Here is a 19,553-nt window from a genome sequence, read left to right as displayed (position 1 = left end):
GACTCACTCTGACCCGCCACCTGGCCCGCCTTCACTCGCGCCAACCCACCAACCCGCCTCGACTCACTCAGCCCGACCGACCGACCTGCCTCGACTCACTCCAACCCACCGACCTGCCTCGACTCACTCCAACCCACCGACCCGCCTCGACTCACTCGGACCCGACGACCGGCCCACCTCAACTCACTCCAACCCACCGACCCGCATCGACTCACTCGGACCCACCGACCTGCCTCGACTCACTCCCACCCGCCGACCGGCCCGCCTCGACTCGCGCCGCCCCACCGAACGACCCGCCTCGACTCCCTTTGACCGATCGACTGGCCCGCCTCGACTCGCGCCAACCCACCGACCAGCCCGTCTCGACTCACTCGGACCCACCGACCTGCCTCAACTCACTCGCACCCGCCAACCGGCCCGCCTCGACTCACTCCGACCCTCTGACCCGCCTCGACTCACTCAGACCCGCCAACCGGCCCGCCTCCACTCACTCCGACCCACCGACCGGCCCGCCTCCACTCACTCCGACCCACTGACCCGCCTCGACTCACTCAGACCTGTCAACCGGCCCGCCTCGACTCGCGCCGACTGACCGGCCTCGCCTTGACTCGCGCCGACCCACCGACCCGCCTCGACTCACTCCAACCCACCGACCCGCCTCGACTCACTCCAACCCACCGACCCGCCTCGACTCACTCAGACCCGCCGACCAGCCCACCTTGGCTTGCGCCGACCGACTGGCCCGCCTCGACTCACGCTGACCCACCGACCCGCCTCGACTCACTCGGACCCGCCGACCGGCCCACCTTGACTCACTCCGACCCACCGACCAGCCTCGACTCACTCGGACCTGCTGACCAGCCCACCTTGACTCGCGCCGACCCACCAGCCCGCCTCGACTCGCTCTTACCCACCGACCCACCTCTACTCACTCCGACCCACCGGCCTGCCTCTACTCACTTGGACCCGCCAACGGACCCGCCTTAACTCGCACCCACCGACCGGCCCACCTTGACTTGCGCCGACCGACCAACCTGCCTCGACTCACTCGGACCGACCCGCCTCGACTCTCGCCAACCGACCGACCCACCTCGACTCACTCGGACCCACCAACCGACCCACCTCGACTCACTCCGACCTACCAACCGGCCCACCTCGACTCGTGCCGAACGGCCAACCGGCCCACCTCGACTCGCTCGGACCCACCGACCGGCCCGCCTCGACTCACTCGGACCGACCAGCCTGCCTCGACTCGTTCCGAACGGACGACCGACCCGCCTCGACTCGCGCCAACCGACCAACCCGCCTCGACTCGCGCCGACCGACCAACCCACCTCCATTCGCGCCGACCGACCAACCTGCCTCGACTCACTCGGACCGACCCGCCTCGACTCTCGCCAACCGACCGACCCACCTCGACTCACTCGGACCCACCAACCGACCCACCTCGACTCACTCCGACCTACCAACCGGCTCACCTCGACTCGTGCCGAACGGCCAACCGGCCCACCTCGACTCGCTCGGACCCACCGACCGGCCCGCCTCGACTCACTCGGACCCACCGACCCGCCTCGACTCACTCGCACCCGCCAACCGGCCCGCCTCGACTCGCACCGACCGACCGACCCACCTCGACTCACTCCGACCCACCAACCCACCTCGACTCACTCCGACCCACCGACCTGTCCGCTTTGACTCACTCAGACCTGCCGACCGACCCGCCTCGACTCACTCGGACCCACCGACATGCCTCGCCTCGCGCCGCCCCACTGACCGACCCGCCTCGCCTCCCGCCGCCCCAGCGACCGAGCCGCCTCGCCTCGCGCCGCCCCAGCGACCGACCCGCCTCGACTCGCGCCGACCCACCAACCAGCCTGCCTCGACTCACTCGGACCCACCGACCCGCCTCGACTCACTCGGACCCGCCAACCGGCCCGCCTCGCCTCGCACCAAACGACCGGCCTGCCTCGACGCGCGCCGACCCACCGACCGGCCCGCCTCGACTCACTCTGACCCGCCACCTGGCCCGCCTTCACTCGCGCCAACCCACCAACCCGCCTCGACTCACTCAGCCCGACCGACCGGCCTGCCTCGACTCACTCGGACCGACTGACCGGCCCGCCTCGACTCACTCGAACCCACCGACCGGCCCGCCTCGACTCGCTCGGACCCACCAACCGGCCCACCTCGACTCACTCCGACCCACCGACCCACCTCGAATCACTCCAACCCACCGACCCGCATCGACTCACTCGGACCCACTGACCCACCTCAACTCACTCCGACCCACCGAACCGCCTCGACTCACTCGGAGCCGCCAACGGACCCTCCTTGACTCGCGCCGACCGACCGGCCCGCCTTGACTCGCGCCGACCCACTCACCCGCCTCGACTCACTTGGACCCACCCAGCGGCCCACCTCGACTCACTCGGACCCGCCGACCTGCCTCGACTCACTCGGACCCACTGACCCACCTCAACTCACTCCGACCCACCGACCCGCCTCTACTCACTTGGGCCTCCCAACGGACCCGCCTTAACTCGCGCCAACCGACCGGCCCGCCTCGACTCGCGCCGACCCACCGAACGACCCGCCTTGACTCGCGCCGCCCCACCGAACGACCTGCCTCGACTCGCACCGCCCCACCGAACGACCTGCCTCGACTTGCGCCGCCCCACCGACCAGCCCGCCTCGACTCACTGAGACCCACCGACCCGCCTCGACTCACTCGAACCCGCCAACTGGCCCGCCTCGACTCGCACCGACCGACCGGCCCACCTCGACTCACACCAACCCACCGACCAGCCCGCCTCGACTCACTCGGACCCACCGGCCCACCTCGACTCACTCGGAGCCACTGACCCGCCTCGACTCACTCCGACCTGCCAACCGGCCCGCCTTGACTTGCGCCGACTGACTGGCCTCACCTCGACTCGCGACGACCCACCAACCCGCCTCGACTCACTCGGACCCACCCACCGGCCTATCTCAACTCACTCCGACCTGCCGACCGGCCCGCCTCGACTCACTCCGACCCACCAACCCGCCTCGACTCACTCCAACCCACCGACCTGCCTCGACTCACTCCAACCCACCGACCCGCCTCGACTCACTCGGACCCACCGACCGGCCCACCTCGACTCATTCGGACCCACCGACCCGCCTCGACTCACTCGGACCCACCGACCCGCCTCAACTCACTCGGACCCGCCGACCGGCCCACCTCAACTCACTCCAACCCACCGACCCGCATCGACTCACTCGGACCCACCGACCCGCCTCGACTCACTCCCACCCGCCGACCGGCCCGCCTCGACTCGCGCCGCCCCACCGAACGACCCGCCTCGACTCTCTTTGACCGATCGACTGGCCCGCCTCGACTCGCGCCAACCCACCGACCAGCCCGTCTCGACTCACTCGGACCCACCGACCTGCCTCAACTCACTCGCACCCGCCAACCGGCCCGCCTCGACTCACTCCGACCCTCTGACCCGCCTCGACTCACTCGGACCCGCCGACCGGCCCGCCTCCACTCACTCCGACCCACCGACCGGCCCGCCTCCACTCACTCCGACCCACTGACCCGCCTCGACTCACTCAGACCTGTCAACCGGCCCGCCTCGACTCGCGCCGACCCACCGACCCGCCTCGACTCGCGCCGACCCACCGACCCGCCTCGACTCGCGCCGACCCACCGACCCGCCTCGACTCACTCAGACCTGCCGACCAGCCCACCTTGGCTTGCGCCGACCGACTGGCCCGCCTCAACTCACGCTGACCCACCGAACCGCCTCGACTCACTCGGACCCGCCGACCGGCCCACCTTGACTCACTCCGACCCACCGACCAGCCTCGACTCACTCGGACCTGCTGACCAGCCCACCTTGCCTCGCGCCGACCCACCAGCCCGCCTTGACTCGCTCTTACCCACCGACCCACCTCTACTAACTCCGACCCACCGGCCTGCCTCTACTCACTTGGACCCGCCAATGGACCCACCTTAACTCGCACCCACTGACCGGCCCACCTTGACTTGCGCCGACCGACCAACCTGCCTCGACTCACTCGGACCGACCCGCCTCGACTCTCGCCAACCGACCGACCCACCTCGACTCACTCGGACCCACCAACCGACCCACCTCGACTCACTCCGACCTACCAACCGGCCCACCTCGACTCGTGCCGAACGGCCAACCGGCCCACCTCGACTCGCTCGGACCCACCGACCGGCCCGCCTCGACTCACTCGGACCCACCGACCTGCCTCGACTCACTCGCACCCGCCAACCGGCCCGCCTCGACTCGCACCGACCGACCGGCCCACCTCGACTCGCGCCAACCCACCGACCGGCCCACCTCGACTCACTCGGCCCCAACCACCGGCCCACCTCGACTCACTCGGCCCCAACCACCGGCCCACCTCGACTCACTCGGCCCCACCCACCGGCCCACCTCGACTCACTCGGAACCACTGACCCGCCTCGACTCACTCCGACCTGCCAACCGGCCCGCCTTGACTTGCGCCGACTGACCGGCCTCGCCTCGACTCGCGACGACCCACCAACCCGCCTCGACTCACTCGGACCCACCCACCGGCCTATCTCAACTCACTCGGACCCGCCGACCGGCCCACCTCGACTCACTCCGCCCCACCGACCCACCTCGACTCACTCCAACCCACCGACCCGCATCGACTCACTCGGACCCACTGACCAACCTCAACTCACTCCGACCCACCGAACCGCCTCGACTCACTCGGAGCCGACAACGGACCCGCCTCGACTCGCGCCGACGGACCGGCCTGCCTCAACTCGCGCCGACCGACCGGCCCGCCTCGACTCACTCGGACCCACCCACCGGCCCGCCTCGACTCGCTCGGACCCACCAACCAGCCCACCTCGACTCGCACCGACCCACTGACCCGCCTCGACTCGCACCGACCCACTGACCCGGCTCGACTCACTCGGACGGACCCACCGGCCCGCCACGACTCACTCGGACCCACCCACCGGCCTATCGCAACTCACTCAGACCCACCAACCGGCCCGCCTCGACTCACTCCGACCCACCGACTCGCCTCGACTCACTCCGACCCACCGACCCGCCTCGACTCACTCCGACCCACCGACCCGCCTCGACTCACTCCCACCCGCCGACCGGCCCGCCTCGACTCACTCGGACCCACCCACCGGCCTATCTCAACTCACTCGGACCTGCCGACCGGCCCACCTTGACTCACTCCGACCCACCAACCCGCCTCGACTCACTCCAACCCACCGACCTGCCTCGACTCACTCCAGCCCACCGATCCGCCTCGACTCACTCGGACCCGACGACCGGCCCACCTCAACTCACTCCAACCCACCGACCCGCATCGACTCACTCGGACCCACCGGCCCGCCTCGACTCACTCGGACCCGCCGACCGGCCCGCCTCGACTCACTCGGACCCGCCGACCGGCCCGCCTCGACTCACTCGGACCCGCCGACCGGCCCGCCTCGACTCACTCGGACCCGCCGACCGGCCCGCCTCGACTCACTCCCACCCGCCGACCGGCCCGCCTCGACTCACTCCCACCCGCCGACCGGCCCGCCTCGACTCACTCCCACCCGCCGACCGGCCCGCCTCGACTCACTCCCACCCGCCGACCGGCCCGCCTCGACTCACTCCCACCCGCCGACCGGCCCGCCTCGACTCACTCCCACCCGCCGACCGGCCCGCCTCGACTCGCGCCGCCCCACCGAACGACCCGCCTCGACTCCCTTTGACCGATCGACTGGCCCGCCTCGACTCGCGCCAACCCACCGACCAGCCCGTCTCGACTCACTCGGACCCACCGACCTGCCTCAACTCACTCGCACCCGCCAACCGGCCCGCCTCGACTCACTCCGACCCTCTGACCCGCCTCGACTCACTCGGACCCGCCGACCGGCCCGCCTCCACTCACTCCGACCCACCGACCGGCCCGCCTCCACTCACTCCGACCCACTGACCCGCCTCGACTCACTCAGACCTGTCAACCGGCCCGCCTCGACTCGCGCCGACTGACCGGCCTCGCCTCGACTCGCGCCGACCCACCGACCCGCCTCGACTCACTCCAACCCACCGAACCGCCTCGACTCACTCGGACCCGCCGACCGGCCCACCTTGACTCACTCCGACCCACCAACCAGCCTCGACTCACTCGGACCTGCTGACCAGCCCACCTTGACTCGCGCCGACCCACCAGCCCGCCTCGACTCGCTCTTACCCACCGACCCACCTCTACTCACTCCGACCCACCGGCCTGCCTCTACTCACTTGGACCCGCCAACGGACCCGCCTTAACTCGCACCCACCGACCGGCCCACCTTGACTTGCGCCGACCGACCAACCTGCCTCGACTCACTCGGACCGACCCGCCTCGACTCTCGCCAACCGACCGACCCACCTCGACTCACTCGGACCCACCAACCGACCCACCTCGACTCACTCCGACCTACCAACCGGCCCACCTCGACTCGTGCCGAACGGCCAACCGGCCCACCTCGACTCGCTCGGACCCACCGACCGACCCGCCTCGACTCGCGCCAACCGACCAACCCGCCTCGACTCGCGCCGACCGACCAACCCACCTCCATTCGTGCCGACCGACCAACCTGCCTCGACTCACTCGGACCGACCCGCCTCGACTCTCGCCAACCGACCGACCCACCTCGACTCACTCGGACCCACCAACCGACCCACCTCGACTCACTCCGACCTACCAACCGGCCCACCTCGACTCGTGCCGAACGGCCAACCGGCCCACCTCGACTCGCTCGGACCCACCGACCGGCCCGCCTCGACTCACTCGGACCCACCGACCCGCCTCGACTCACTCGCACCCGCCAACCGGCCCGCCTCGACTCGCACCGACCGACCGACCCACCTCGACTCACTCCGACCCACCAACCCACCTCGACTCACTCCGACCCACCGACCTGTCCGCTTTGACTCACTCGGACCTGCCGACCGGCCCGCCTCGACTCACTCGGACCCACCGACCCGCCTCGCCTCGCGCCGCCCCAGCGACCGACCCGCCTCACCTCGCGCCGCCCCAGCGACCGACCCGCCTCGACTCGCGCTGACCCACCAACCAGCCTGCCTCGACTCACTCGGACCCACCGACCCGCCTCGACTCACTCGGACCCGCCAACCGGCCCGCCTAGCCTCGCACCAAACGACCGGCCTGCCTCGACGCGCGCCGACCCACCGACCGGCCCGCCTCGACTCACTCGGACCCGCCACCTGGCCCGCCTTCACTCGTGCCAACCCACCAACCGCCTCGACTCACTCAGCCCGACCGACCGGCCCGCCTCGACTCACTCGGACCGACCGACCGGCCCGCCTCGACTCGCTCGGACCCACCAACCGGCCCGCCTCAACTCGCACCGACCAACTGACCCGCCTCGACTCACTCGGACCCACCCACTGGCCCACCTCAACTCACTCGGACGGACCCACCGGCCCGCCTCGACTCACTCGGACCCACTGACCCGCCTCGACTCACTCGGACCTGCCAACCGGCCCGCCTTGACTTGCGCCGACTGACCGGCCTCGCCTCGACTCGCGACGACCCACCAACCCGCCTCGACTCACTCGGACCCACCCACCGGCCTATCTCAACTCACTCGGACCCGCCGACCGACCCACCTCGACTCACTCCAACCCACCGACCCGCATCGACTCACTCGGACCCACTGACCCACCTCAACTCACTCCGACCCACCGAACCGCCTCTACTCACTTGGACCCCCCAACGGACCCGCCTCGACTCGCGCCGACCGACCGGCCCACCTTGACTCGCGCCGACCCACTGACCCGCCTCGACTCACTCGGACCCACCCAGCGGCCCACCTCGACTCACTCGGACCCGCCGACCTGCCTCGACTCACTCGGACCCACTGACCCACCTCAACTCACTCCGACACACCGACCCGCCTCTACTCACTTGGGCCTCCCAACGGACCCGCCTTAACTCGCGCCAACCCACCGGCCCGCCTCGACTCGCGCCGACCCACCGAACGACCTGCCTCGACTTGCGCCGCCCCACCGAACGACCTGCCTCGACTTGCACCGCCCCACCGAACGACCTGCCTCGACTTGCGCCGCCCCACCGACCAGCCCGCCTCGACTCACTGAGACCCACCGACCCGCCTCGACTCACTCGAACCCGCCAACTGGCCCGCCTCGACTCGCACCGACCGACCGGCCCACCTCGACTCGCGCCAACCCACCGACCAGCCCGCCTCGACTCACTCGGACCCACCGACCCACCTCGACTCACTCGGACCAACCACCGGCCCACCTCGACTCACTCGGAACCACTGACCCGCCTCGACTCACTCCGACCTGCCAACCGGCCCGCCTTGACTTGCGCCGACTGACCGGCCTCGCCTCGACTCGCGACGACCCACCAACCCGCCTCGACTCACTCGGACCCACCCACCGGCCCGCCTCCACTCACTCCGACTCACCGACCGGCCCGCCTCCACTCACTCCGACCCACTGACCCGCCTCGACTCACTCAGACCTGTCAACCGGCCCGCCTCGACTCGCGCCGACTGACCGGCCTCGCCTCGACTCGCGCCGACCCACCGACCCGCCTCGACTCGCGCCGACCCACCGACCCGCCTCGACTCACTCAGACCTGCCGACCAGCCCACCTTGGCTTGCGCCGACCGACTGGCCCGCCTCAACTCACGCTGACCCACCGAACCGCCTCGACTCACTCGGACCCGCCGACCGGCCCACCTTGACTCACTCCGACCCACCGACCAGCCTCGACTCACTCGGACCTGCTGACCAGCCCACCTTGACTCGCGCCGACCCACCAGCCCGCCTCGACTCGCTCTTACCCACCGACCCACCTCTACTAACTCCGACCCACCGGCCTGCCTCTACTCACTTGGACCCGCCAATGGACCCACCTTAACTCGCACCCACCGACCGGCCCACCTTGACTTGCGCCGACCGACCAACCTGCCTCGACTCACTCGGACCGACCCGCCTCGACTCTCGCCAACCGACCGACCCACCTCGACTCACTCGGACCCACCAACCGACCCACCTCGACTCACTCCGACCTACCAACCGGCCCACCTCGACTCGTGCCGAACGGCCAACCGGCCCACCTCGACTCGCTCGGACCCACCGACCGGCCCGCCTCGACTCACTCGGACCCACCGACCTGCCTCGACTCACTCGCACCCGCCAACCGGCCCGCCTCGACTCGCACCGACCGACCGGCCCACCTCGACTCGCGCCAACCCACCGACCGGCCCACCTCGACTCACTCGGCCCCAACCACCGGCCCACCTCGACTCACTCGGCCCCAACCACCGGCCCACCTCGACTCACTCGGCCCCACCCACCGGCCCACCTCGACTCACTCGGAACCACTGACCCGCCTCGACTCACTCCGACCTGCCAACCGGCCCGCCTTGACTTGCGCCGACTGACCGGCCTCGCCTCGACTCGCGACGACCCACCAACCCGCCTCAACTCACTCGGACCCACCCACCGGCCTATCTCAACTCACTCGGACCCGCCGACCGGCCCACCTCGACTCACTCCGCCCCACCGACCCACCTCGACTCACTCCAACCCACCGACCCGCATCGACTCACTCGGACCCACTGACCAACCTCAACTCACTCCGACCCACCGAACCGCCTCGACTCACTCGGAGCCGACAACGGACCCGCCTCGACTCGCGCCGACGGACCGGCCTGCCTCAACTCGCGCCGACCGACCGGCCCGCCTCGACTCACTCGGACCCACCCACCGGCCCGCCTCGACTCGCTCGGACCCACCAACCAGCCCACCTCGACTCGCACCGACCCACTGACCCGCCTCGACTCGCACCGACCCACTGACCCGGCTCGACTCACTCGGACGGACCCACCGGCCCGCCACGACTCACTCGGACCCACCCACCGGCCTATCGCAACTCACTCAGACCCACCAACCGGCCCGCCTCGACTCACTCCGACCCACCGACTCGCCTCGACTCACTCCGACCCACCGACCCGCCTCGACTCACTCCGACCCACCGACCCGCCTCGACTCACTCCCACCCGCCGACCGGCCCGCCTCGACTCACTCGGACCCACCCACCGGCCTATCTCAACTCACTCGGACCTGCCGACCGGCCCACCTTGACTCACTCCGACCCACCAACCCGCCTCGACTCACTCCAACCCACCGACCTGCCTCGACTCACTCCAGCCCACCGATCCGCCTCGACTCACTCGGACCCGACGACCGGCCCACCTCAACTCACTCCAACCCACCGACCCGCATCGACTCACTCGGACCCACCGGCCCGCCTCGACTCACTCGGACCCGCCGACCGGCCCGCCTCGACTCACTCGGACCCGCCGACCGGCCCGCCTCGACTCACTCGGACCCGCCGACCGGCCCGCCTCGACTCACTCCCACCCGCCGACCGGCCCGCCTCGACTCACTCCCACCCGCCGACCGGCCCGCCTCGACTCACTCCCACCCGCCGACCGGCCCGCCTCGACTCACTCCCACCCGCCGACCGGCCCGCCTCGACTCACTCCCACCCGCCGACCGGCCCGCCTCGACTCGCGCCGCCCCACCGAACGACCCGCCTCGACTCCCTTTGACCGATCGACTGGCCCGCCTCGACTCGCGCCAACCCACCGACCAGCCCGTCTCGACTCACTCGGACCCACCGACCTGCCTCAACTCACTCGCACCCGCCAACCGGCCCGCCTCGACTCACTCCGACCCTCTGACCCGCCTCGACTCACTCGGACCCGCCGACCGGCCCGCCTCCACTCACTCCGACCCACCGACCGGCCCGCCTCCACTCACTCCGACCCACTGACCCGCCTCGACTCACTCAGACCTGTCAACCGGCCCGCCTCGACTCGCGCCGACTGACCGGCCTCGCCTCGACTCGCGCCGACCCACCGACCCGCCTCGACTCACTCCAACCCACCGAACCGCCTCGACTCACTCGGACCCGCCGACCGGCCCACCTTGACTCACTCCGACCCACCAACCAGCCTCGACTCACTCGGACCTGCTGACCAGCCCACCTTGACTCGCGCCGACCCACCAGCCCGCCTCGACTCGCTCTTACCCACCGACCCACCTCTACTCACTCCGACCCACCGGCCTGCCTCTACTCACTTGGACCCGCCAACGGACCCGCCTTAACTCGCACCCACCGACCGGCCCACCTTGACTTGCGCCGACCGACCAACCTGCCTCGACTCACTCGGACCGACCCGCCTCGACTCTCGCCAACCGACCGACCCACCTCGACTCACTCGGACCCACCAACCGACCCACCTCGACTCACTCCGACCTACCAACCGGCCCACCTCGACTCGTGCCGAACGGCCAACCGGCCCACCTCGACTCGCTCGGACCCACCGACCGACCCGCCTCGACTCGCGCCAACCGACCAACCCGCCTCGACTCGCGCCGACCGACCAACCCACCTCCATTCGTGCCGACCGACCAACCTGCCTCGACTCACTCGGACCGACCCGCCTCGACTCTCGCCAACCGACCGACCCACCTCGACTCACTCGGACCCACCAACCGACCCACCTCGACTCACTCCGACCTACCAACCGGCCCACCTCGACTCGTGCCGAACGGCCAACCGGCCCACCTCGACTCGCTCGGACCCACCGACCGGCCCGCCTCGACTCACTCGGACCCACCGACCCGCCTCGACTCACTCGCACCCGCCAACCGGCCCGCCTCGACTCGCACCGACCGACCGACCCACCTCGACTCACTCCGACCCACCAACCCACCTCGACTCACTCCGACCCACCGACCTGTCCGCTTTGACTCACTCGGACCTGCCGACCGGCCCGCCTCGACTCACTCGGACCCACCGACCCGCCTCGCCTCGCGCCGCCCCAGCGACCGACCCGCCTCACCTCGCGCCGCCCCAGCGACCGACCCGCCTCGACTCGCGCTGACCCACCAACCAGCCTGCCTCGACTCACTCGGACCCACCGACCCGCCTCGACTCACTCGGACCCGCCAACCGGCCCGCCTAGCCTCGCACCAAACGACCGGCCTGCCTCGACGCGCGCCGACCCACCGACCGGCCCGCCTCGACTCACTCGGACCCGCCACCTGGCCCGCCTTCACTCGTGCCAACCCACCAACCGCCTCGACTCACTCAGCCCGACCGACCGGCCCGCCTCGACTCACTCGGACCGACCGACCGGCCCGCCTCGACTCGCTCGGACCCACCAACCGGCCCGCCTCAACTCGCACCGACCAACTGACCCGCCTCGACTCACTCGGACCCACCCACTGGCCCACCTCAACTCACTCGGACGGACCCACCGGCCCGCCTCGACTCACTCGGACCCACTGACCCGCCTCGACTCACTCGGACCTGCCAACCGGCCCGCCTTGACTTGCGCCGACTGACCGGCCTCGCCTCGACTCGCGACGACCCACCAACCCGCCTCGACTCACTCGGACCCACCCACCGGCCTATCTCAACTCACTCGGACCCGCCGACCGACCCACCTCGACTCACTCCAACCCACCGACCCGCATCGACTCACTCGGACCCACTGACCCACCTCAACTCACTCCGACCCACCGAACCGCCTCTACTCACTTGGACCCCCCAACGGACCCGCCTCGACTCGCGCCGACCGACCGGCCCACCTTGACTCGCGCCGACCCACTGACCCGCCTCGACTCACTCGGACCCACCCAGCGGCCCACCTCGACTCACTCGGACCCGCCGACCTGCCTCGACTCACTCGGACCCACTGACCCACCTCAACTCACTCCGACACACCGACCCGCCTCTACTCACTTGGGCCTCCCAACGGACCCGCCTTAACTCGCGCCAACCCACCGGCCCGCCTCGACTCGCGCCGACCCACCGAACGACCTGCCTCGACTTGCGCCGCCCCACCGAACGACCTGCCTCGACTTGCACCGCCCCACCGAACGACCTGCCTCGACTTGCGCCGCCCCACCGACCAGCCCGCCTCGACTCACTGAGACCCACCGACCCGCCTCGACTCACTCGAACCCGCCAACTGGCCCGCCTCGACTCGCACCGACCGACCGGCCCACCTCGACTCGCGCCAACCCACCGACCAGCCCGCCTCGACTCACTCGGACCCACCGACCCACCTCGACTCACTCGGACCAACCACCGGCCCACCTCGACTCACTCGGAAACACTGACCCGCCTCGACTCACTCCGACCTGCCAACCGGCCCGCCTTGACTTGCGCCGACTGACCGGCCTCGCCTCGACTCGCGACGACCCACCAACCCGCCTCGACTCACTCGGACCCACCCACCGGCCCGCCTCCACTCACTCCGACTCACCGACCGGCCCGCCTCCACTCACTCCGACCCACTGACCCGCCTCGACTCACTCAGACCTGTCAACCGGCCCGCCTCGACTCGCGCCGACTGACCGGCCTCGCCTCGACTCGCGCCGACCCACCGACCCGCCTCGACTCGCGCCGACCCACCGACCCGCCTCGACTCACTCAGACCTGCCGACCAGCCCACCTTGGCTTGCGCCGACCGACTGGCCCGCCTCAACTCACGCTGACCCACCGAACCGCCTCGACTCACTCGGACCCGCCGACCGGCCCACCTTGACTCACTCCGACCCACCGACCAGCCTCGACTCACTCGGACCTGCTGACCAGCCCACCTTGCCTCGCGCCGACCCACCAGCCCGCCTCGACTCGCTCTTACCCACCGACCCACCTCTACTAACTCCGACCCACCGGCCTGCCTCTACTCACTTGGACCCGCCAATGGACCCGCCTTAACTCGCACCGACCGACCGGCCCACCTTGACTTGCGCCGACCGACCAACCTGCCTCGACTCACTCGGACCGACGCGCCTCGACTCTCGCCAACCGACCGACCCACCTCGACTCACTCGGACCCACCAACCGACCCACCTCGACTCACTCGGACCCACCAACCGACCCACCTCGACTCACTCCGACCTACCAACCGGCCCACCTCGACTCGTGCCGAACGGCCAACCGGCCCACCTCGACTCGCTCGGACCCACCGACCGGCCCGCCTCGACTCACTCGGACCCACCGACCTGCCTCGACTCACTCGCACCCGCCAACCGGCCCGCCTCGACTCGCACCGACCGACCGGCCCACCTCGACTCGCGCCAACCCACCGACCGACCCACCTCGACTCACTCGGCCCCAACCACCGGCCCACCTCGACTCACTCGGCCCCAACCACCGGCCCACCTCGACTCACTCGGCCCCACCCACCGGCCCACCTCGACTCACTCGGAACCACTGACCCGCCTCGACTCACTCCGACCTGCCAACCGGCCCGCCTTGACTTGCGCCGACTGACCGGCCTCGCCTCGACTCGCGACGACCCACCAACCCGCCTCAACTCACTCGGACCCACCCACCGGCCTATCTCAACTCACTCGGACCCGCCGACCGGCCCACCTCGACTCACTCCGCCCCACCGACCCACCTCGACTCACTCCAACCCACCGACCCGCATCGACTCACTCGGACCCACTGACCAACCTCAACTCACTCCGACCCACCGAACCGCCTCGACTCACTCGGAGCCGACAACGGACCCGCCTCGACTCGCGCCGACGGACCGGCCTGCCTCGACTCGCGCCGACCGACCGGCCCGCCTCGACTCACTCGGACCCACCCACCGGCCCGCCTCGACTCGCTCGGACCCACCAACCAGCCCACCTCGACTCGCACCGACCCACTGACCCGCCTCGACTCGCACCGACCCACTGACCCGGCTCGACTCACTCGGACGGACCCACCGGCCCGCCACGACTCACTCGGACCCACCCACCGGCCTATCGCAACACACTCAGACCCACCAACCGGCCCGCCTCGACTCACTCCGACCCACCGACTCGCCTCGACTCACTCCGACCCACCGACCCGCCTCGACTCACTCCGACCCACCGACCTGCCTCGACTCACTCCGACCCACCGACCTGCCTCGACTCACTCCGACCCACCGACCCGCCTCGACTCACTCCGACCCACCGACCCGCCTCGACTCACTCCGACCAACCGACCCGCCTCGACTCACTCCCACCCGCCGACCGGCCCGCCTCGACTCACTCGGACCCACCCACCGGCCTATCTCAACTCACTCGGACCTGTCGACCGGCCCACCTCGACTCACTCCGACCCACCAACCCGCCTCGACTCACTCCAACCCACCGACCTGCCTCGACTCACTCCAGCCCACCGACCCGCCTCGACTCACTCGGACCCGACGACCGGCCCACCTCAACTCACTCCAACCCACCGACCCGCATCGACTCACTCGGACCCGCCGACCGGCCCGCCTCGACTCACTCGGACCCGCCGACCGGCCCGCCTCGACTCACTCGGACCCGCCGACCGGCCCGCCTCGACTCACTCGGACCCGCCGACCGGCCCGCCTCGACTCACTCCCACCCGCCGACCGGCCCGCCTCGACTCACTCCCACCCGCCGACCGGCCCGCCTCGACTCGCGCCGCCCCACCGAACGACCCGCCTCGACTCCCTTTGACCGATCGACTGGCCCGCCTCGACTCGCGCCAACCCACCGACCAGCCCGTCTCGACTCACTCGGACCCACCGACCTGCCTCAACTCACTCGCACCCGCCAACCGGCCCACCTCGACTCACTCCGACCCTCTGACCCGCCTAGACTCACTCGGACCCGCCGACTGGCCCGCCTCGACTCACTCGGACCCGCCGACCGGCCCACCTCAACTCACTCCAACCCACCGACCCGCATCGACTCACTCGGACCCACCGACCCGCCTCGACTCACTCCCACCCGCCGACCCGCCTCGACTCACTCCCACCCGCTGACCGGCCCGCCTCGACTCGCGCCGCCCCACCGAACGACCCGCCTCGACTCCCTTTGACCGATCGACTGGCCCGCCTCGACTCGCGCCAACCCACCGACCAGCCCGTCTCGACTCACTCGGACCCACCGACCTGCCTCAACTCACTCGCACCCGCCAACCGGCCCGCCTCGACTCACTCCGACCCTCTGACCCGCCTCGACTCACTCGGATCCGCCGACCGGCCCGCCTCCACTCACTCCGACCCACCGACCGGCCCGCCTCCACTCACTCCGACCCACTGACCCGCCTCGACTCACTCAGACCTGTCAACCGGCCCGCCTCGACTCGCGCCGACTGACCGGCCTCTCCTCGATTCGCGCCGACCCACCGACCCGCCTCGACTCACTCCAACCCACCGACCCGCCTCGACTCACTCAGACCCGCCGACCAGCCCACCTTGGCTTGCGCCGACCGACTGGCCCGCCTCGACTCACGCTGACCCACCGAACCGCCTCGACTCACTCGGACCCGCCGACCGGCCCACCTTGACTCACTCCGACCCACCAACCAGCCTCGACTCACTCGGACCTGCTGACCAGCCCACCTTGACTCGCGCCGACCCACCAGCCCGCCTCGACTCGCTCTTACCCACCGACCCACCTCTACTCACTCCGACCCACCGGCCTGCCTCTACTCACTTGGACCCGCCAACGGACCCGCCTTAACTCGCACCCACCGACCGGCCCACCTTGACTTGCGCCGACCGACCAACCTGCCTCGACTCACTCGGACCGACCCGCCTCGACTCTCGCCAACCGACCGACCCACCTCGACTCACTCGGACCCACCAACCGACCCACCTCGACTCACTCCGACCTACCAACCGGCCCACCTCGACTCGTGCCGAACGGCCAACCGGCCCACCTCGACTCGCTCGGACCCACCGACCGACCCGCCTCGACTCGCGCCAACCGACCAACCCGCCTCGACTCGCGCCGACCGACCAACCCACCTCCATTCGTGCCGACCGACCAACCTGCCTCGACTCACTCGGACCGACCCGCCTCGACTCTCGCCAACCGACCGACCCACCTCGACTCACTCGGACCCACCAACCGACCCACCTCGACTCACTCCGACCTACCAACCGGCCCACCTCGACTCGTGCCGAACGGCCAACCGGCCCACCTCGACTCGCTCGGACCCACCGACCGGCCCGCCTCGACTCACTCGGACCCACCGACCCGCCTCGACTCACTCGCACCCGCCAACCGGCCCGCCTCGACTCGCACCGACCGACCGACCCACCTCGACTCACTCCGACCCACCAACCCACCTCGACTCACTCCGACCCACCGACCTGTCCGCTTTGACTCACTCGGACCTGCCGACCGGCCCGCCTCGACTCACTCGGACCCACCGACCCACCTCGCCTCGCGCCGCCCCAGCGACCGACCCGCCTCACCTCGCGCCGCCCCAGCGACCGACCCGCCTCGACTCGCGCCGACCCACCCACCGGCCCGCCTCGACTCACTCGGACCCACCGACCCGCCTCGACTCACTCGGACCCGCCAACCGGCCCGCCTAGCCTCGCACCAAACGACCGGCCTGCCTCGACGCGCGCCGACCCACCGACCGGCCCGCCTCGACTCACTCGGACCCGCCACCTGGCCCGCCTTCACTCGCGCCAACCCACCAACCGCCTCGACTCACTCAGCCCGACCGACCGGCCCGCCTCGACTCACTCGGACCGACCGACCGGCCCGCCTCGACTCGCTCGGACCCACCAACCGGCCCGCCTCAACTCGCACCGACCAACTGACCCGCCTCGACTCACTCGGACCCACCCACTGGCCCACCTCAACTCACTCGGACGGACCCACCGGCCCGCCTCGACTCACTCGGACCCACTGACCCACCTCGACTCACTCGGACCTGCCAACCGGCCCGCCTTGACTTGCGCCGACTGACCGGCCTCGCCTCGACTCGCGACGACCCACCAACCCGCCTCGACTCACTCGGACCCACCCACCGGCCTATCTCAACTCACTCGGACCCGCCGACCGACCCACCTCGACTCACTCCAACCCACCGACCCGCATCGACTCACTCGGACCCACTGACCCACCTCAACTCACTCCGACCCACCGAACCGCCTCTACTCACTTGGACCCCCCAACGGACCCGCCTCGACTCGCGCCGACCGACCGGCCCACCTTGACTCGCGCCGACCCACTGACCCGCCTCGACTCACTTGGACCCACCCAGCGGCCCACCTCGACTCACTCGGACCCGCCGACCTGCCTCGACTCACTCGGACCCACTGACCCACCTCAACTCACTCCGACCCACCGACCCGCCTCTACTCACTTGGGCCTCCCAACGGACCCGCCTTAACTCGCGCCAACCGACCGGCCCGCCTCGACTCGCGCCGACCCACCGAACGACCCGCCTTGACTCGCGCCGCCCCACCGAACGACCTGCCTCGACTTGCACCGCCCCACCGAACGACCTGCCTCGACTTGCGCCGCCCCACCGACCAGCCCGCCTCGACTCACTGAGACCCACCGACCCGCCTCGACTCACTCGAACCCGCCAACTGGCCCGCCTCGACTCGCACCGACCGACCGGCCCACCTCGACTCGCGCCAACCCACCGACCAGCCCGCCTCGACTCACTCGGACCCACCGGCCCACCTCGACTCACTCGGACCAACCACCGGCCCACCTCGACTCACTCGGAACCACTGACCCGCCTCGACTCACTCCGACCTGCCAACCGGCCCGCCTTGACTTGCGCCGACTGACCGGCCTCGCCTCGACTCGCGACGACCCACCAACCCGCCTCGACTCACTCGGACCCACCCACCGGCCTATCTCAACTCACTCCGACCTGCCGACCGGCCCACCTCGACTCACTCCGACCCACCAACCCGCCTCGACTCACTCCAACCCACCGACCTGCCTCGACTCACTCCAACCCACCGACCCGCCTCGACTCACTCGGACCCGCCGACCGGCCCGCCTCGACTCACTCGGACCCACCGACCCGCCTCGACTCACTCGGACCCACCGACCCGCCTCGACTCACTCGGACCCGCCGACCCGCCTCGACTCACTCGGACCCGCCGACCGGCCCACCTCAACTCACTCCAACCCACCGACCCGCATCGACTCACTCGGACCCACCGACCCGCCTCGACTCACTCCCACCCGCCAACCGGCCCGCCTCGACTCGCGCCGCCCCACCGAACGACCCGCCTCGACTCCCTTTGACCGATCGACTGGCCCGCCTCGACTCGCGCCAACCCACCGACCAGCCCGTCTCGACTCACTCGGACCCACCGACCTGCCTCAACTCACTCGCACCCGCCAACCGGCCCGCCTCGACTCACTCCGACCCTCTGACCCGCCTCGACTCACTCGGACCCGCCAACCGGCCCGCCTCCACTCACTCCGACCCACCGACCGGCCCGCCTCGACTCACTCCGACCCACTGACCCGCCTCGACTCACTCAGACCTGTCAACCGGCCCGCCTCGACTCGCGCCGACTGACCGGCCTCGCCTCGACTCGCGCCGACCCACCGACCCGCCTCGACTCACTCCAACCCACCGACCCGCCTCGACTCACTCAGACCCGCCGACCAGCCCACCTTGGCTTGCGCCGACCGACT

Source organism: Struthio camelus, chromosome 2 (genome assembly GCF_040807025.1).
Source record: "Struthio camelus isolate bStrCam1 chromosome 2, bStrCam1.hap1, whole genome shotgun sequence".
NCBI lineage: Eukaryota > Metazoa > Chordata > Aves > Struthioniformes > Struthionidae > Struthio > Struthio camelus.
The sequence above is the reverse complement of the archived record's forward strand: the minus strand, read 5'-3'. Positions refer to the sequence as shown.